This window comes from Pseudophryne corroboree, unplaced genomic scaffold, assembly GCF_028390025.1.
Source record: "Pseudophryne corroboree isolate aPseCor3 unplaced genomic scaffold, aPseCor3.hap2 scaffold_783, whole genome shotgun sequence".
NCBI classification, from domain to species: Eukaryota; Metazoa; Chordata; class Amphibia; order Anura; family Myobatrachidae; genus Pseudophryne; species Pseudophryne corroboree.
In genome coordinates, this window is record NW_026970362.1 from 203,374 (window position 1) to 224,725 (window position 21,352).

General features: G+C 50.6%; 1 protein-coding gene and 1 pseudogene across 1 annotated transcript in view; both read left to right on the top strand.

The window, feature by feature from the left end:
* GON4L (gon-4 like) overlaps window positions 1-21,352 on the top strand; it is a 90,210-nt gene that overhangs the window by 31,585 nt on the left and 37,273 nt on the right. The window lies entirely within an intron of this gene.
* On the top strand, window positions 1,419-1,534 carry LOC135040962 (U6 spliceosomal RNA; annotated as a pseudogene).

Sequence of the window (21,352 nt, forward strand, 5' to 3'; positions counted from 1 at the left end):
CCACAGTGCCAGATACACAAATGCCCCCACAGTGCCAGATACACAAATGCCCCCACAGTGCCAGATACACAAATGCCCCCACAGTGCCAGATACACAAATGCCCCCACAGTGCCAGATACACAAATGCCCCCACAGTGCCAGATACACAAATGCCCCCACAGTGCCAGATACACAAATGCCCCCACAGTGCCAGATACACAAATGCCCCCACAGTGCCAGATACACAAGTGCCCCCACAGTGCCAGATACACATTGCCTCACAGTGCCAGATACACATTGCCTCACAGTGCCAGACCGCTCACCGCAGCTGCTGTTCCGTCCGGCGGCCGCAGCATGTCTCAGCTGTTGGGTCAGAGCAGGGAGAAGAGCGCGGCTATGTCAGGCTGCGGCGGCGTGTAGGACCTCAAACCAGCCGCCGGTTTGTGAGCCAGTCATAGCTCCTGGACCGGCAGCGACGGCTCCTGATTGGCTGCCGTTCCGCGAGCTCTGATTGGCTCACGAACTGGCAGCTGGTTTGAGATCCTACCCGCTGCTGCCGGGCATAGTAGCTGCGCTCTCCTCCCTGCCCTGACAGCTGAGACACGCCACTGCTGGAGTTTCTCGCTGGCAAACAAGCGGGTGGATCGGAACAAACGGCTTTACGGGTCGTTTACAGCCCGCGGGTCGGAGGTTCCCCACACCTGATCTAGGGGTATGATGGTGGAGACCCAGGATCATGCACAGAACAGTTAACGTTTTTATCTCCCAGGATGCACTGGTCCTTCTCCCTCATACCCCGCTCACAGCTCAGGCTCTTCAGTTTGTTTCTCCTTCATCCACTAGGGGCCACTGGAGCGTAGTTACAATGGGGATATAGTAGGCAGTAATTGGGAGCTGGCACTTTAAAATTCTCAACCTGTGGCTAGCTCCTCCCCTACTATCTCCCCTCCAAGCCAGTCTTAGTATGTGCCCGATGTGAGCTGGTTCACTTGGGTTTAGCTGAAGAAATTTTTCTTTTTTCTTTATTATTTTATTTTTCTTTCTTACAGACTGGCAGCTCTGCCACTGCCAGTCTGCACCGTGGGAGCTGCCGGCGGGGTCCCATCGCAGCTGCGTGCGGCTAGGGATGGGCCCCGGCTGAGGGAGACACTGAGCTCTCCTGAGTCGGCGGACACCGCTGCGTGCGGCGCGTGTCGCGGCCACTCCATCCAGCAGAAGATTCCGGCAGCATGGCAGCGGTGAGTATCAAAAATGGCCGGACACCGCTGCGTGCGGCTCGTGTCGGGGCCACTCCATCAGAAGATGAGTACAAAAGGGACCGGACACCGCTGCGTGCGGCGTGTGTCGGAGCCTCGGGGTCGAGTTGGAGTACGCCTAAAGTGTGGTGAGTACAAACATCCCCCCTTGTCACTGATGTATGTTTTATCATGTGTTTGAAGTGCTTGCTTCGGCAGCACTAAATTGGAACGATATAGAGAAGTTTAGCAAAGCCCCTGCGCAGCATGAGCCCTGTGCAAGGATGACATGCAAATTCTTGAAGCGTTCCATATAATCCTGACCAGAATTAAACAGTTTCAGTTTTCAACATAGGTATGGTCCCCTATACTCCAGTCATAGAAGGCTGGAGTGCATCAAAGGCGCTTAATAATTTGAACTTGGCGCCATTATATGGGGGGCGGAGCTTCAGCCCGCTCTGTAAGCGGGCTCAGCGCTCTTCACTACCCGGCTGCAGAAGGCAGCCGGGGGATACACAGTGAGAATAGAAGCTGTATGCCAGAGTCTAAGGAGCATACTTAGCACATTATTATTTGCAAAAGTGAGTCATTATTGCTCACACAGCTAGGCTCCAGACTCTGGCACACAAGGTCACATGGGACTCGGTGCATGAAACGCTCCCCGGCCACAGCTTACAAGCGGCCGGGGAGATACAGGGCGCTTCCCGCTTATGGTAGAGCAGGTTTAAATTTGGCGCCGAAGCGGAGGGGGCGGAGCTAACTCCCGCTCTGTTCGGCGGGCTAAGCGCACTCCGTCCCCCGGCCGCTACAGGACACGCCGCTGCACTGTCACACCGCTCCCCGGCCGCTGCAAGCTCCCTTCCCTCTCCGGGCTGTTCAGGGAGGATAAAGGTAGGATGTGGGGGTGAAGGCTATTCCCGCTTTGCTCAGCGGGCTCCCGGCGGCGGATCGCAGCGTTCACTGCCTCTAGACACAAATCCTGTCTCAGGGGGGGTTTTTAAATTTTCTGTGCAGGGAGTTGCTGACATTCCTCCCTGCAGGAGAGTCCTCTGACAGGCATTTCATACAGGAGCCTGCTCTATTACAGGAGCTGGGGCTCATCTCATAATGATTCAAAAATGTGCACAATTTATTTACCATACATATACTACAGTATTTATCTACCCTAATGGGTTCACATACAGGGTTGGATTCACTGTGGGTGTGTATATATATATATATATATAGATGTGTATGTATGAATATATATATATATAGATGTGTGGAGGTATGTATATAGATATATGCATACAATGCCGTATATAGGGCAGTGCGGATGGTGTGGTGGTTGGCGTTGCTGCCTTGCGGCATGGAGGGCGTGGGTCTGGTTCCTACCAGTGCCCTACTTTTGTGTAGTTTGTACAGAGGTGTCCACATACATCTTTAAGATAAAACAAACCACTTCCGCAATGTTTTCTAATAACAAAATACCTCCTTGCCACATAACAATTTCCCCCATCTTTTCTCACAGTCTGGTCACCATTTTGAAAAGCCAGCGGAACCTCCGAGAAACATCTGGTGCACCTAAATTTAGCGGTACACTACATACAGTGTGGTCTTCCCTTTATTATTCCTTGGCTAGTTACTAATGCTATTTGTAATTTGGGGAATGCGTGTAAGGCATCAGACAAATAGCGCTGCGGCTCAGTACGCTAGTAGCGGGTATCTGTACAGGGGGACCAGGGTTTGAAAATAAAGAAACTTTAAGGGGAGCCCCTATAGCCTAGGGCTAAGACTCCTGTACCACAGCGCAGCGCTACTGGTTCAGGTCTCCGCTGCTCCAGAAAGTTTATTTGATGTCGGTCACTATATATTATAGTGCAGACTTTACATATGGCTGTGTTTCTTTAACCCACCTTTTCTCCTCTCACCTGGGATAGTTAAAGAATTCCCTCTTAGGTGTGAAGTATGCGGTGGAGCCATCTGCAGAGCCCTCCACGCGCCTGCAGGACACTCCTGTTGAACAGCTCAGATTATACAGGTAATGTCACTATTAACCAGAGATCTTGTACGTCATTTCACCTCTCCAGGTTTCTAAAGGAACCTTGCTAACCTTCCAGGTTACAATACTAATGATGTCTGTTTTCTGTGGAGTCTGAACCAGTGTCTCAGAATATCCAGGTGCATTATACAGCAGTTCGTCTGGTACTGCAGGTAAAGGAGGCGGACACGTCAAGTCCATCAGGGTTCGACGCCAATGACGAAATGACAGCGACTGGCCCAGTCTCGGATGAGCTGGGCAGGCTCCGGTAGGCGGCCGTCAGACACCCGAACACACAAAATCAGGTATCAAACAATGTTTGTTTTCCCTACCCTCTTCCCACAGTCGTCAGGAGATGGTATCAGAACCTTTCTAGGATATACCCCTCGATGTACCGCCGGTCCAACAAGCTGCCGTTTTCCTGAGCAACCTTGTTCAGGGACCCATCGAAGACATATACGGCAGCATGTTTCTACCTTGTCCGGAACAGGTAGGTTGTGGAACAATTGTCCTCTAGGTTACAGGATGTTTCACATCAGGATCAATTGATACTTTGGTACAGGTCCGAATCACGATTCTGCTCTATGATCTTTGAAGGTCACCACGTCTGCAGACTCGGACCCTGCATTTTCGCTTGGGCTGTCTTAAACCGTCGACCTCTGGGGCTGCGACTGTGACAGGTGAACATGTAATCCTACGGGGCAGATGGTTCAGGGGAAGGAACTTTCTGCAGGATTTCTTGAACCATTGGAGGTAAGTCCACTTTGCTTTCTCCTAATACTGCCCCAGCTCCAAGACAGACCGTTACCGGTCTTTCCTTTAGATTTTTCCGTGACCCTTCGGAAACTTTCGACTCCACACGGGCGATATTTCAGTCGCCAGGGGATCTCAAAAAAAAAAAAAAAAAAAGAGCTGAAGCAGAGGTTCAGCATCATCCTTATAAACCCACTACAGGTCAGACTTTCCTACCACCTGGAGGGTCCCAGGGTAGGCGCAGGTCGGTGGTCCTATGGGAAGAACTGAGAAGGCTGGGGCAAACTAGATTTCGGAACAACCATCTCAGGAGTCCCTCGGCAGGGGGCGGCCGATTTACGATGACAAGAGTCATACTGCAGGCGGCGCTCCATATGCTTCTAACCGCAAAGAGTGTTGATCCCTGTTTTTCACATATCATTTGAATCGGGACAGTTCTCAGGCCTTTGTTTTCTTCTCACGTTCCGAAGCCAGTTGGCTCGGCCAGACCTATTCTGGCCTTACAATCCTTTCAGTCTGTGATTGCTTTTTTTTTTTTGAACAAGAAAGGGAGTTTTTACGTGTCCCTTGTCTTCAGAGATGCCTGTTTACTGATTTCAGTTGGACGGGCTTTTCTCAGATTCACATTACAGGATTCTCATTTTCACTGTCAGTCCTTTCCTCTCGGTATCTCTTCCGCTCCCACAGAGTTCAGGAAGATCACAGAATAACTCTTTCAAGGGCAGAAGGTGACGTTGGTTCCCTAAATGGACAATCTACTGCTGCTTTCCCACTCTGTACATTAGGTGGCTTCTGAATATCCGGAGGATCCAGGAGCTTATGGTTCAACACAGATCCAATTTATGCTCCTCATAGACGTTTCTCAACTTGGTCCGTCAGAGGATTTTTCCTTCCTCGGCACCAGGTACTCTATTCCTTCAGTCAAGTTGCGACGCAAGGAGTGGTCGCCTCCATTCCTCTCTGAGCGGGGGACAACATTCCTCTCTGAACGGGGGACAACATCCCTCTCTGAGCGGGGGACAACAATCTTCTTTCCGGGTCAAGCCACCAGGTCAGACTCCCGGGGGAGAAAACATTCCCCGGAGTTTTGTCAGCTGGTCCGCTGTGGGCGGAGATTTCGGATCGACCTCAGGGCGTTCTGACTGACTTTTTAACCCTTTACTACTCTCGGGCGTGAGCTCGGGCAGTAGCCGAGGAGGCCCTCAGGGCTCCGGGGAGTTTTCTGGTTATTCTATCCGGCCTCCCTTTTTAATTTCTACCTCCGGTTCGGTAACACAGGAGGGGATTATGCGTGCTAGTCCTCTCGGTGGCTCTGGTTGGGCCACAGATGTCTTGAAGATACAGATACACCTGTTGTCAGTAGAGGAGCCTATGCTACTACCTCGACTGGACTGTCCACTTCAACAACTTTTCCTTGTTCAATCTTACACTGGTTCCGTGTAACCGTGTGACTGTTCACGAGACCTCAGAAGGGAGTAGTTCCCTAGGTTGGTTAGGCCTACCGGGCCCCGATTTCAGAAGTCTGTTACCTCTTCTCGCTTTTGCCACTTTTGGAAAACTGTATCGGACATAATAAGCATAAAAGGGGTTTTCCCCTTCTTTCAGTTACCATTCAGCCGTCATCTTTGGTTTCTCTGGGAGGTTTTGCTCCGCTGCGCTTCATACCACACTGACCTGAATTTTAGGTCTCTGTTTTTTTCGGTTTTCTTCCAAAAGAGATTAGCCTAGCGGCCGTAGGTTCGGCCTCTTTTTCAGGGAGTGCTCTATGGCATCTCCCCCGGCTGAGTTTCGGTCTCAGCGGTCGTTTCTTCCTGAGGGGATGTCCATTTTTCCGACAAATCTGACACTAGTGTTTTTTGGTCCTCTTTGAATGTTGTCATGGCTCGCCGACTCTCCCTACAGAGGTCTTCGGCTATTCGACAAAGTGTTTTCTTCTTGGTGCTGTACAATGCTCCCGTGCTAAATAGTCGGGGTCCCAACATACGCTGGGCCGTTGGATACATCTAACCATCAGACAGTCTTCTTGGAGGTTGCTAGGGAGCCTCCGTATTCCATTTCAGCGCACTTAACGCGCGTGGTAAGACCTTTGTGGGCGGCTGCCCGTGGGGTCTCCATAAATAGTTTGTCGGGCGGCTACTTGGTCGGACTGACATTCCTATTGTCAAATTCTACAAGTTTGACACTTTTGCGGCCTCTGCATCACAATTTGGCCGAGCAGTTTTTACAGGACTCGCAGCGCTCTCCCGCCCGTTTTTGGGAGCTCTGGGACGTCCCCATTGTAACTACGCTCCAGTGGCCCCTAGTGGATGAAGGAGAAAACAGGATTTTGGTACTTACCGATAAATCCCTTTCTCCGATTCCACAGGGGCCACTGGACGCCCGCCCAGCGCTGTTCCTCCTTGTTTTTTGCTTAACGGTTTGCAGATCACCATATGACTGCTTGTTGAGTTCAGGCTAGCCTGGTTTTTTGTCAGGTTCTGTTCCAGGTTTAGTTTGGGTTATCCTGGTTTACAGGGCGTCATTAACCTCCTCTACCTTAAGGTTTGTTTATTCCATCTCTCATCGGGCACAGTTTTACGTAGACTGGCTTGGAGGGGAGATAGTAGGGGAGGAGCTAGCCACAGGTTGAGAATTTTAAAGTGCCAGCTCCCAATTACTGCCTACTATATCCCCATTGTAACTACGCTCCAGTGGCCCCTGTGGAATCGGAGAAAGGGATTTATCGGTAAGTACCAAAATCCTGTTTTTTGGTGCCAGCAGGAGCTAGTGACTGGTGTTACACAAGCTTTATTCATTTCTATTTCTGTGTTCAGCATGAGCAGACCGCTATAGGCAGTCCTATGGATGCCAGCGCTGCCGCTCCACCACCGCGACTCCAGCTATGGTGAAGAACGTTTGGCAGGGCACTGTGCAGCCTTCACTAGGGGGACTGCATCCAGTGCACGGGGGGCAGGTAAGGTGGGCTCCCGCTTGCCGAACCCGCCATCTGGGCAATCCTTACCTCCGTTCCCAGGATTCGGACCGGAGGTTGCTGATGTACCCAGACCCCGGCCTTGGACTACAGACCAGGGCTAATTATACTGGCGCTGGGGACCATTTCTCAGGCCAGGGAACCAGGTGGTGTATGTCAGCACTTCCCCAGCCCAGTCTTCCTGTCTCTGAGCTTCCCCTCAGAGACTCACAGCAGCCATCTTTGCTGGGTCCAGTCTCGGTGTAGACCTCTCATTAGAGTCGGGTTATACAGCGCGGGTGTGTAGGTGACAGCGCCCATTAGCAGTTACTGATTTCTGCATTGTATGTGACTGGTGCTAGCTCTGCTGTCAGATGCTGGGGTGTTAGGAGGGTCAGTCACTGTTACTTATATTCCTGGTAACAAGTTGTCACATACAGACTACACACTGGTGTGTTGTGTAGATAGTGTGTGGGCTGCACACTGTGTAACACAAGTCCCTACAGCCATGTCTAGCAGAAGCTGGGGTAATAAGCAGCTGCTCCCTCACTGGGGTTATCTGTAGGGGACGTGGGGCAGGACGGGCAGCTACATCCCACCTCATCTGTGACTCAGGAACCTCCCTGGGCGGCCTCTACTGCTGTCAGAGATTGCAGACCGCAGCAGTACTCCCCCTACAGGGCAGCCACAGGTACTGCACCAGACTATACTGGTCACTTCCGTTTCCTCTGCGGGTGCATACGCTGAATAGTTTAGCACGGGTTCCAGTCTATAGACAGACGGTCATTAGGTAGACACCATATGGTCAACAGTCAAAAGTCAGACACAAAAAAAAATAATATTTCTCTGGGGTATAGACGGGTCCACCAGGAGCCATTGGCACTTTAAGAGTTTGAGAGTGTGGGCTGGCTCCTCCCTCTATGCCCCTCCTACCAGACTCAGTTTAGAAAATGTGCCCGGAGGAGCCGGTCACCGCTAGGGAAGCTCTACAGAGTGTCTCTAGTAAGAAGTTTATTGTTTTACAGGGAGGCTGCTGGTAACAGCCTGCCTGCAGCGAGGGACTGAGGGTGGGGGCAGTGTCCGCCCTGCGGGGTCTGAGCCACTGTCTCCGCTGACTGGACGCTGAGCTCCAGAGGGGACAGATCGCGCCCCGCCACAGGGGAACGCTCGCCCCAGCAGCATGCCGCCACCCCCTTACAGAGCTGAAGATCGGTGGCAAGTGAATCACCAACCCCCCTAGCAAGCGGGGGGCAGTGTGAAGATGGCGGCGGCAACAGGGTATGGAGCGCTCATCTGTACATACTGCGGCGCTATGAGGGGCGCCCTGAGCCAGCGCCTACACCCTGCACTGGTCACACAGCCTATCAGGGTCCCAGGATCGCTGCCAGCACTTTTCCTCAGGCCAGTATAATCTCCAGAGAGCGGGAAGACAGCGCCATTAAGGGGGCGGAGCTTCTCCTCAGAGCGGACCCAGCAGCGTTCAGCGCCATTTTCCTGCCTGCACAGCGCTGTCAGTGAAGAGCAAGTCCCTCCAGATCAACTCCAGCTATCTCTCACGTTACCAGGGGGTTGTAGAAGGGGGGGGGGCTGCAAAACGACTGTGTAACCTATTAAGGAGCACAGTCTACGCTGATTGGGGTCTCCCTATACCTATAACAGCGCTGTGTGTGGGTTGGCTCCAATCTCTGTGTCTCTAGCCATTCTTGGGGGGGAAACTCTGCTCTCGTGTGTGTGTGTGTGTGTGTGTGTGTGTGTGTGTGTGTGTGTGTGTGTGTGTGTGTGTGTGTGTGTGTGTGTGTGTGTGTGTGTGTGTGGTGTCTGTGGTCTCCATTAAGCTATGTCCAGGGACTCTGTGTCATATGCTACAGAGGATATGTCCTCTCAGGATGATCCCATTCCATGTAATCAGGATAGTACTGGTTTAGCACAGATACCAGCTAGGGAGCCTGAGTGGTTATCCTCTATCAAATCTATGATTTCTCAGATTTCTACTAGGGTTGCACAGAATGAATCTGCAACTCAGGCTTTACAGAACTCTATGGCAGTCTGGCCCAGTTCTGTTACCTCAGGGCCCCCCCGCTGTATTTTCCCAAAAACGTGCTCTTGCCCAGATTATGCAAGATGATACGGATACCGATTCTGACACCGAGGACGGTGATGGGGATGTGTTGAGGGGGGCGGCATCTCTTGCTAAGGGGGTGCAGTTGATGATAGAGGCTATTAGAGATGTGTTCAATATTACTGATACAACACCTGAGCAGGTTGAGGAGGCTTACTTCACTGACAATAAGAAACCCTCGCTAACCTTCCCTGCATCAAAAGAATTAAATGCTATTTTTGAAAAAGCTTGGGAAAACCCTGAGAAAAAATTCCAGATCCCTAAAAGGGTCCTGGTGGCGTTTCCTTTCCCTATGGAGAATAGAAAAATGGGAAACCCGCCAATTGTTGACGCTTCTGTGTCCAGACTCAAAAAAGGTGGTTTTACCTGTTCCAGGATCTACTGCCTTGAAAGAGCCGGCTGATCGTAAAATTGATAATACGTTCAAATCCATGTACACAGCTTCAGGGGTGATACTACGTCCCACTATTGCCAGTGCTTGGATTGTCAGAGCTATAGTAAAGTGGTCAGGCACGTTGCTGGAAGATTTGGATACTATGGATAAATCTGATGTTGAATTGTTTTACGTAACATTCAGGATTCTGCAGGATTTATGGTGGAATCCATGAAAGACCTGGGTTCCATGGCTGCAGGAATTTCTTCCATGTCTGTCTCAGCTCGTCGAGGACTGTGGCTTCGCCAGTGGCCTGCCGACGCGGAATCCAGGAGGAGTGTGTAGACCCTACCCTACACAGGTCAGGCTCTCTTTGGGGAAGGATTAGATGCGTGTATCTCCACGGCTACAGCGGGTAAGTCACCTTTTCTTCCCTCAGCTGCACCTGCTACGAAGAAAGGCCAGACCGTCTAACACCTTCTTTAGGGGAGGCCGGCCCAAATCCAAGAAACCTGTTGCTGCGGGTTCCCAGGAACAGAAACCTGCTTCAGGTACGCCGAAGTCCCCAGCATGACGGTGGACTGCATGCCTCGGAGGTGGGTCCGGTGGGAGCGAGACTCATTCATTTCTGTCACGTCTGGGTGTCGTCCGGCCTGGATCCCTGGGTGCAAGATATCATGTCCCAGGGGTATAGGCTGGAATTTCAAGATCTCCCTCCTCACCGATTCTTCAAATCAGGCTTACCAGCTTTGCTGGCAGACAGGGCTGTCCTGCAGGCAGCCGCCCAGAAGTTGGTGGAGGCACAGGTCATTGTACCAGCCCCTAACAACGGATGCAAGTCTCCGGGGCTGGGGCGCAGTCACTCAGGGAAACCTTCCAAGGAAGGTGGTCAAGCCTGGAATCCAGCCTTCCAATAAACATTCTGGAACTAAGAGCAGTCTACAACAGTCTTCTCCAAGCAGCCCATTTTCTGCAAGAACGAGCCATTCAAGTGCAGTCGGACAATGTAACGACGGTGGCTTACATAAACCGACAGGGCGGAACGAAGAGCAGAGCTGCAATGTCAGAGGTAACAAGAATCATCCTCTGGGCAGAAAAACATGCGTTGGTGTTGTCAACAATCTTCATTCCGGGAGTAGACAACTGGGAAGCGGACTTCCTCAGCAGACACGATCTCCATCCAGGAGAGTGGGGACTCCATCAGGAGGTGTTCACAGAGGTAACAGATCTTTGGGGTGTACCTCAAATAGACATGATGGCCTCTCGTCTCAACAAGAAGCTTCAGCGGTATTGTTCCAGGTCGAGGGACCCGCAAGCAGTGGCGGTGGATGCCCTAGTGACTCCGTGGGTGTTCCAGTCGGTGTATGTGCTTCCTCCACTTCCACTCATTCCAAGAGTTCTAAAAGTCATAAGGAGAACAAGAGTTCAGGCAGTCCCCATTGCTCCGGACTGGCCAAGAAGGGCTTGGTAAGCGGATCTTCTGGATCTACTGCTAGAAGAGCCGAGGCCTCGTCCTCTTCGGGAGTACCTGCTGCAGCAGGGTCCGTTCGCTTATGAAGACTTACCGCGGCTACGTTTGACGGCATGGAGGTTGAACGCCAGATATTAACTCAGAAGGGCATTCCAAACAAGGTTATTCCTACCCTGATACATGCTAGGAAAGGAGTAACGTCTAAAGATTACCATCGTATTTGGAAAAAATATGTATCTTGGTGTGAGTCCAAGAAGTTTCCTACGGTGGAGTTTCAACTGGGACGTTTTCTCCTTTTCCTGCAAGCAGGTGTGGATAAGGGCCTGAGGTTGGGACCCATAAAGGTCCAAATTTCGGCCCTATCCATTTTCTTCCAGAAACAGTTGGCTGCCCTCCCTGAGGTTCAAACTTTTTTTGAAGGGAGTTCTGCACATCCAACCTCCCTTTGTACCGCCTACGGCGCCCTGGGATCTTAACGTGGTGTTGCAGTTACTCCAGTCGGACTGGTTTGAACCTCTACAGAAGGTTGAGGTCAAGTTTCTCACGTGGAAGGCTGTCACTTTGTTGGCCTTAGCTTCTGCTAGACGTGTGTCGGAGTTGGGGGCTTTGTCATGTAGAAGCCCATACTTGATCTTCCATGAAGATAGAGCTAAACTTCGGACATGTCAGCAGTTTCTTCCGAAGGTTGTGTTGCCATTTCGTATCAACCAACCTATTGTGGTGCCAGTTGCGACTGACTCCTCAATTCCATCAACGTCCTTAGATTTTGTAAGGGCTCAGAAGATATATGTGAAGAGGACTGCTCGTCACAGAAAATCGGACTCGCTGTTTGTCCTGTATGATCCCAAGAAAATGGGGTGTCCTGCTTCTAAGCAGACAATCTCTCGCTGGATCAGGTTCACTATCCAGCATGCATATTCTACGGCAGGATTGCAGTATCCTATGTCTGTTAAGGCCCACTCTACTCGTAAGGTGGGTTCTTCCTGGGCGGCTGCCCGGGGTGTCTCGCCTTTACAACTTTGCTGAGCGGCTACTTGGTCAGAGTCGAACACGTTTGCAAAGTTTTACAAGTTTGAAACTTTGGCCTGTGAGGACCTGAAGTTCAGTCAATCAGTTCTTCAGGAGCCTCCGCGTTCTCCCTCCCATTCTGGGAGCTTTGGTACATCCCCATGGTACTAATGTGGACCCCAGCATCCTCTAGGACGTAAGAGAAAATAGGATTTTGGTTACCTGCCGGTAAATCCTTTTCTCGTAGTCCGTAGAGGATGCTGGGCGCCCGCCCAGCGCTTTGTTTTCCTGCAGTGGTTATCTGGTTCAGTACAACTTCGTTTTAGTTGAGTACTGTGTTGTTACTTGGTAAGTAATGTTTCAGCAGTTGCTGATGTTTCAGGCTGGTTAGCTTGGTTTGCCTTGTATGTGTGAGCTGGTGTGACTCTCACCACTATCTGTGTATAATCTGGTAGGAGGGGCATAGAGGGAGGAGCCAGCCCACACTCTCAAACTCTTAAAGTGCCAATGGTTCCTGGTGGAACTGTCTGTATTCCCCTAATGTGGACCCCAGCATTCTCTACGGACTACGAGAAGAGGATTTACTGGTAGGTAACCAAAATCCTATTTTTATTTTATTTTTTTCTGTGTGTTTTTACAAATTTTACCTCATTTACTATCCATGTCACAAGCTATTACCTCTTAGTAAATTTGTGGCGAGCGAAGAGGAGCAAGACACCAAGCCCGAAGCGTAGCGAGCGGGCGAATTTCACCAAATTTGGGTTAAAAAAAATTAAAAACACAAAAAAAAACTTTTTTATTTTTATGTCTGACTTATGACCCTGTCTGACCTGTGACCCTGTCTGGCTTTTGACCCTGTCTGACCTGTGACCCTGTCTGGCTTTTGACCCTGCCTGACCTGTGACCCTGTCTGGCTTTTGACCCTGTCTGACTTGTGTTATACCACACCCGTTCAGCACATAGCCTGGCAGTTGTTACAGGGTCAGTGCCCACATCATACAAAGGGGAAGTACTCGATATTCTGACCGCCAGGATACCGACAACTATTCTCCCTCTTGGGGTGTCCACGACACCCCTGGAGGGAGAATAAATAGCGCCACCGTGCCCGCAGCATGGCAAGCGCAGCGAGCTCGCTAGGGGCTCTTGTGCACTTGGCCCCGCGGCCGGCATTCCGGCGGTCGGGATCCCAGCGCCGGTATGCTGGGCGCCGGGATCCAAACAGCCAGCCAGTCATACTACACCCCTACAAAGCCTATGTCACAACCCACACAGGGGTCTGGCTCAGAAGTGTCACATGGTGAGGAGGAGGAGGCCTTTCTCACGAGTCTCCCTCCAGTGTACAGCTGATGTGCCTGCCTTGGTAAGGGCGGTCACATCTACCCTCCAGATAAAGGATAGTGAACCCACTCATAAAAATAAGCCCCGCTTTCTTCTTCAGGGTCCATAGATATCCACAGGGATTACAACCGTCACACCCAGCAAGGCACTGGCTCTTCAGGAATCAGTCATGGCTGCCATCAGGCATAATAGTTCCTGTCGCTGCCGCACAAAAGGGAATGGGTTTTCATTCAACCCTGTATCTGGTGCAAAGACCAAACGGGTCTTACATGCCTGTTCTACACCTGGAATCTTTGCCCAAGTTCCGTCTGGAAACTCTCCGCTCTATTGTCCTGGCCATGCAGACTGGGGACTTCATGGTCTCTTTAGACATCCAGAACGCCCACCTACATGAGCCTAGAGCGTCTTCTCACCAGTGGTATCTTCACTTTGCTGTTCAGCAGCAACAGTATCAATTTCAGGGACTGCCGTTTGGTTTGTCTACAGCTCCAAGAGTATTTACCACACTTCTGCCAGTAATGGCGGCTCAGCTTCATCGTCAGGGGATCATAATTCCATCATACCTAGATGACCGGCTGATATTAGCACACTCTCTGGAGATCCTACACTGATGTCTCTGGATAATCATTGCCTGCTTATAGACGCACAGCTGGTTCATGAATCGGGAGGTGTCTGCACTAACTCCTTGCCATAGAATAGTACGTCTGGAAGCTCTGCTGGATTCTCAAGCAGAGACTCTAATTACAAAATCCTAGTACTACAACAGAGTGTACACAGGTTACTACACAGTCGCCGAGTGTCCGTCCAGGAGGTGATGTAAGTCCTGGGATCAGTGGTGTCTTCACTGGACATGGTGGCATATGAATAGTTCTACTCCTGACCTCTACAGCATCTGGTTCTATCCAGATGGCATGGTGTGGCCTATCTAATCAGATCCCAGACAATGAGGCTCAGCTGTCCCTAACCTGGTGGCTGCAAACATCTGCCCTGGACAAGTGAAGACCCTTCTAGACCTCAGATAGGATACTTCTAACGACAGATGCCAGTCTACTAGGTCAGGGTGCAGTAGTTGACCTGTACTCCTTCCAAGGATGTTGGACGGGTCACAGAGCCCTCATTCTAGCCCGAGAATTTATTAAGGGAAAACCAGTACAGGTTCAGTTAGACAATGCCGCTGTGGTAGCCTATCCGAGGATGTACGTGCAGTCAGATGGCAATGTAAGAAGTAACGCACGTCCTCGGATGGGGCAGATTATATATCCCAGAAATCTTCGCAGTGTTCATATCAGGTGTTCTAGCCTGGGAAACGGAATTCCTCAGTCGGTACGAGGTGCACCCTAGAGCGTGGTCTCTCCACCCGGAGGTCCTCCAAATTCCGGTAGAAATATAGCCTACCGGATGTGGGCCTGGCGGCCTCAGGTCACAACCACAAGCTTCCATTGTACGAGTCCAGAACAAGAGACCCGACACCAACATTTGTACACACCCTTGCGGAAAAGTGGTACTTTTCATCTAGCATACGTCTTCCCAGTCTTGCTTCTTCTCAGGCTAATACGCAAATTCCACCAGACAGGAGACAAAATGCTACTAATTGCGCCGACATGGCCCAGATGTCATTGGTTTACCAACCAACAGTGTCTGTCCACAGACTATCCTCTACAACTTCCTCTGTAACCATACCTGTTGTATCAGAGTTCTTTTCTGCATCCAAACTTGGCTTGCCTGTCTTTGATGAGGTGGCTCTTCAGTCATCCTTGCTGAGATCTGAGAATTTCTCAGGGCATGTCATTCGGCCCATGCTCAAGGCAAGGAAGCCAGCTTCAGCTGGATATTTTATAGAGTACTTCCAATGATGTGCTGTCACACGTTATCTGGAATCCTGGCCTTCTTCAGGCCGAATTAGATATGGGACTTCGTTTGGTCTCTCTGAAGGTTCATATTCCCACTCTGTCAGTGTGGTTTCAGAGAGTGATTGACCCATTGTCGATAATTGAGACATTTCATAGAGTCCCTATCTACACCTGGACCTAGCTCGACTGTCTTTGACGGTGTGGCTCTTGAGTCATCCATCTTAAGGTCTAAGGGATTCCCCCGCTCTGACGTTCAGACAATGCGCAGAGCGTGGAAGCCAGCTTCAGCCCATATCTATTACCGCATATGGAATTATTACTTCCAGTGGTGTGCTTAGCGACATAATGATCCTCTGGTGTTTTGGATTTCCAGAATCTTTGCCTTTCTCCAGGCGGGCTTGGATCTCGGCCTCCTCCTTGCTTCTCTGAAGGTCCTAGTCTCGACTCTGTCATTTTGGTTCCAAAAGCGGATTGCGACATTGCTGGATGTGCGTACATTCCTACAAAGAGTGCTACGGATTCAACTTCCTTTTGTCCCTCGGTGGCTCCATGGAATTTGCCCTAGTTTTCCAGGCATTATAGCAATCACCACTTTAACCACTGGATTCTGTTGACCTCAAATAGTTAACGGCAAAGACTCAGCAAGACAGGTGTCAAACTTAGGAGCGCTTTTCTACCGCTCTCCCTTTCTGATTTTTCATCATGACAGAGCAGTCCTGCAGACCAAACGCGGTTACCTCCCAAAGCCTTTCCAGCCTCCATCTGAACAAAGAAAATAAGATTTTACTCACCGGTAAATCTATTTCTCGTAGTCCGTAGTGGATGCTGGGAACTCCGAAAGGACCATGGGGAATAGCGGCTCCGCAGGAGACTGGGCACAACTAAAGAAAGCTTTTAGGTCACCTGGTGTGCACTGGCTCCTCCCACTATGACCCTCCTCCAAGCCTCAGTTAGGACACTGTGCCCGGACGAGCTGACATAATAAGGAAGGATTTTGAATCCCGGGTAAGACTCCTACCAGCCACACCAATCACACCGTATAACTCGTGATACTATACCCAGTTTAACAGTATGAAAACAACTGAGCCTCTCAACAGATGGCTCAACAATAACCCTTTAGTTAACAATAACTATGTACAAGTATTGCAGACAATCCGCACTTGGGATGGGCGCCCAGCATCCACTACGGACTACGAGAAATAGATTTACCGGTGAGTAAAATCTTATTTTCTCTGACGTCCTAGTGGATGCTGGGAACTCCGAAAGGACCATGGGGATTATACCAAAGCTCCCAAACGGGCGGGAGAGTGCGGATGACTCTGCAGCACCGAATGAGAGAACTCAAGGTCCTCCTCAGCCAGGGTATCAAATTTGTAGAATTTTGCAAACGTGTTTGCCCCTGACCAAGTAGCAGCTCGGCAAAGTTGTAAAGCCGAGACCCCTCGGGCAGCCGCCCAAGATGAGCCCACCTTCCTTGTGGAATGGGCTTTTACTGATTTAGGATGCGGCAGTCCAGCCGCAGAATGCGCCAGCTGAATTGTGCTACAAATCCAGCGAGCAATAGTCTGCTTAGAAGCAGGAGCACCCAGTTTGTTGGGTGCATACAGGATAAATAGCGAGTCAGTTTTCCTGACTCTAGCCGTCCTGGAAACATACATTTTCAAGGCCCTGACTACGTCCAGTAACTTGGAATCCTCCAAGTCCCTAGTAGCCGCAGGCACCACGATAGGTCGGTTCAAGTGAAAAGCTGATACCACCTTAGGAAGAAACTGAGGACGAGTCCTCAATTCCGCCCTATCCATATGGAAAATCAGATAAGGGCTTTTACATGACAAAGCTGCCAATTCTGACACACGGCTGGCTGAAGCCAAGGCCAATAACATGACCACTTTCCACGTGAGATATTTTAGATCCACGGTTTTAAGTGGCTCAAACCAATGTGATTTTAAGAAACTCAACACCACGTTGAGATCCCAAGGTGCCACTGGAGGCACAAACGGGGGCTGAATATGCAGCACTCCTTTCACAAACGTCTGAACTTCAGGTAGTGAAGCTAGTTCTTTCTGGAAGAAAATCGACAGAGCCGAGATCTGTACCTTAATGGAGCCTAATTTCAGGCCCATAGTCACTCCTGCTTGTAGGAAATGCAGAAATCGACCTAGTTGAAATTCCTCTGTTGGGGCCTTTTTGGCCTCACACCAAGCAACATATTTCCGCCATATGCGGTGATAATGCTTTGCAGTTACATCTTTCCTGGCTTTAATCAGCGTAGGAATGACTTCCTCCGGAATGCCCTTTTCCTTCAGGATCCGGCGTTCAACCGCCATGCCGTCAAACGCAGCCGCGGTAAGTCTTGGAACAGACAGGGCCACTGCTGCAGCAGGTCCTGTCTGAGCGGCAGAGGCCATGGGTCCTCTGAGATCATCTCTTGAAGTTCCGGGTACCACGCTCGTCTTGGCCAATCCGGAACCACGAGTATTGTTCTTACTCCTCGTTTTCTTATTATTCTCAGTACCTTTGGTATGAGAGGCAGAGGAGGGAACACATAAACTGACTGGTACACCCACGGTGTCACTAGAGCGTCCACAGCTATCGCCTGAGGGTCCCTTGACCTGGCGCAATATCTCTCTAGTTTTTTGTTTAGGCGGGACGCCATCATGTCCACCTGTGGCCGTTCCCATCGATTTACAATCAGCGTGAAGACTTCTGGATGAAGTCCCCACTCTCCCGGGTGGAGGTCGTGCCTGCTGAGAAAGTCTGCTTCCCAGTTGTCCACTCCCGGAATGAACACTGCTGACAGTTCTAGTACGTGATTTTCCGCCCATCGGAGAATCCTTGTGGCTTCTGCCATTGCCATCCTGCTTCTTGTGCCGCCCTGTCGATTTACATGGGCGACTGCCGTGATGTTGTCTGACTGGATCAGTACCGGCTGGTGTAGAAGCAGGGATTTTGCCTGACTTAGGGCATTGTAAATGGCCTTTAGTTCCAGAATATTTATGTGTAGGGAAGTCTCCTGACTCGACCATAGTCCTTGGAAGTTTCTTCCCTGTGTGACTGCCCCCCAGCCTCGAAGGCTGGCATCCGTGGTCACCAGGACCCAGTCCTGTATGCCGAATCTGCGGCCCTCTAGAAGATGAGCACTCTGCAGCCACCACAGCAGAGACACCCTGGTTCTTGGAGACAGGGTTATTAGGCGATGCATCTGAAGATGCGATCCGGACCATTGGTCCAACAGGTCCCACTGAAAGATTCTGGCATGGAACCTGCCGAAAGGAATTGCTTCGTAAGAAGCCACCATCTTTCCCAGGACCCGTGTGCAGTGATGCACCGATACCTGTTTTGGTTTCAGGAGGTCTCTGACTAGAGATGACAGCTCCTTGGCTTTCTCCTCCGGGAGAAACACTTTTTTCTGGACTGTATCCAGAATCATACCCAGGAACAGTAGACGTGTCGTCGGAACCAGCTGTGATTTTGGAATATTCAGAATCCAACCGTGCTGGTGTAGCACCTCCTGAGATAGTGCTACTCCCACCAATAACTGCTCCTTGGACCTCGCCTTTATTAGGAGATCGTCCAAGTACGGGATAATTAAAACTCCCTTTCTTCGAAGGAGTATCATCATTTCCGCCATTACCTTGGTAAACACCCTCGGTGCCGTGGAGAGTCCAAACGGCAGCGTCTGGAATTGGTAATGGCAATCCTGTACCACAAATCTGAGGTACTCCTGGTGAGGATAGTAAATGGGGACATGCAGGTAAGCATCCTTGATGTCCAGGGATACCATGTAATCCCCCTCGTCCAGGCTTGCAATAACCGCCCTGAGCGATTCCATCTTGAACTTGAATTTTTTTATGTATGTGTTCAAGGATTTCAAATTTAAAATGGGTCTCACCGAACTGTCCGGTTTCGGTACCACAAACAGTGTGGAATAGTAACCCCGTCCTTGTTGAAGTAGGGGCACCTTGATAATCACCTGCTGGGAATACAGCTTGTGAATTGCCACTAGCACAGCCTCCCTGTCTGAAGGAGTAATCGGCAAGGCAGATTTTAGGAACCGGTGGGGTGGAGACGCCTCGAATTCCAGTTTGTACCCTTGAGATACTATTTGCAGGATCCAGGGATCCACCTGTGAGCGAGCCCACTGATCGCTGAAATTTTTGAGGCGGCCCCCCACCATACCTGGCTCAGCCTGTGGAGCCCCACCGTCATGCGGCGGACTTGGAAGAAGCGGGGGAGGACTTTTGCTCCTGGGAACCTGCTGTTTGTTGCAGCCTTTTTCCCCTACCTCTGCCTCTGGACAGAAAGGACCCGCCTTTTCCACGCCTGTTTTTCTGAGTCCGAAAGGACTGTACCTGATAAAACGGCGCCTTTTTAGGCTGTGAGGGAACATGGGGTAAAAATGCTGACTTCCCAGCAGTTGCTGTGGAAACTAGGTCCGAGAGACCATCCCCAAATAATTCCTCACCCTTATAAGGCAAAACTTCCATGTGCCTTTTAGAATCTGCATCCCCTGTCCACTGGCGAGTCCATAAGCCTCTCCTAGCAGAAATGGACAATGCACTTATTTTAGATGCCAGCCGGCAGATCTCCCTCTGTGCATCTCTCATATATAAGACTGAGTCTTTTATATGCTCTATGGTTAGCAGAATAGTGTCCCTGTCTAGTGTGTCAATATTTTCTGACAGTTTATCTGACCACGCAGCGGCAGCACTGCACATCCATGCTGACGCAATAGCTGGTCTAAGTATAATGCCTGAGTGTGTATATACAGACTTCAGGATCGCCTCCTGCTTTCTATCAGCAGGTTCCTTGAGGGCGGCCGTATCCGGAGACGGTAGTGCCACCTTTTTAGACAAACGTGTGAGCGCTTTATCCACCCTAGGGGGTGTCTCCCAACGTGACCTATCCTCTGGCGGGAAAGGGAACGCCATTAGTACCTTCTTAGGAATTACCAATTTTTTATCAGGGAAAGCCCACGCTTCTTCACACACTTCATTTAATTCTTCTGATGGGGGAAAAACTACGGGTAGTTTTTTCTCCCCAAACAAAATACCCTTTTTAGTGGTACCTGGGTTTAGATCAGAAATTTGTAACACCTCTTTCATTGCTTCAATCATGCAAAGAATGGCCTTAGTGGACATTAGACTAGACTCATCGTCGTCGACACTGGTGTCAGTATCCGTGTCGACATCCGCGTCTGCCATCTGAGGTAGCGGGCGTTTTAGAGCCCCCGATGGCCTTTGAGACGCCTGGACAGGCACGAGCTGAGAAGCCGGCTGTCCCGCATTTGGCATGTCGTCAAATTTTTTGTGTAAGGAGTCGACACGTGCACGTAATTCCTTCCATAAGTCCATCCACTCAGGTGTCTGTCCCGCAGGGGGTGACATCCCTTCTATAGGCATCTGCTCCGCCTCCACATAAGTCTCCTCATCAAACATGTCAACACAGCCGTACCGACACACCGCACACACACAGGGAATGCTCTAACAGAGGACAGGACCCACAAAAGCCCTTTGGGGAGACAGAGTGAGAGTATGCCAGCACACACCAGAGCGCTATATAATGCAGGGACTAACTGAATTATGTCCCCTATAGCTGCTGTTATATATATACTGCGCCTAAATTTAGTGCCCCCCCTCTCTTTTTTACCCTTTTCTGTAGTGTAGACTGCAGGGGAGAGCCAGGGAGCTTCCTTCCAGCGGAGCGAGTGTGCTGAAGGAGATAGCTCCGCCCCTTTTTCGCGGACTATTATCCCGCTTTTTTATGGATTCTGGCAGGGGTAATTATCACATATATAGCCTCTGGGGCTATATATTGTGGTATTTTTGCCAGCCAAGGTGTTTTTATTGCTGCTCAGGGCGCCCCCCCCTAGCGCCCTGCACCCTCAGTGACCGGAGTGTGAAGTGTGTATGAGGAGCAATGGCGCACAGCTGCAGTGCTGTGCGCTACCTTGGTGAAGACTGATGTCTTCTGCCGCCGATTTTCCGGACCATCTTCTTGCTTCTGGCTCTGTAAGGGGGACGGCGGCGCGGCTCCGGGACCGAACACCAAGGCCAGTTCCATGCGGTCGATCCCTCTGGAGCTAATGGTGTCCAGTAGCCTAAGAAGCCCAAGCTAGCTGCAAGCAGGTAGGTTCGCTTCTTCTCCCCTTAGTCCCTCGTTGCAGTGAGCCTGTTGCCAGCAGGTCTCACTGAAAATAAAAAACCTAATTATATACTTTCTTTTTAGAAGCTCAGGAGAGCCCCTAGTGTGCAT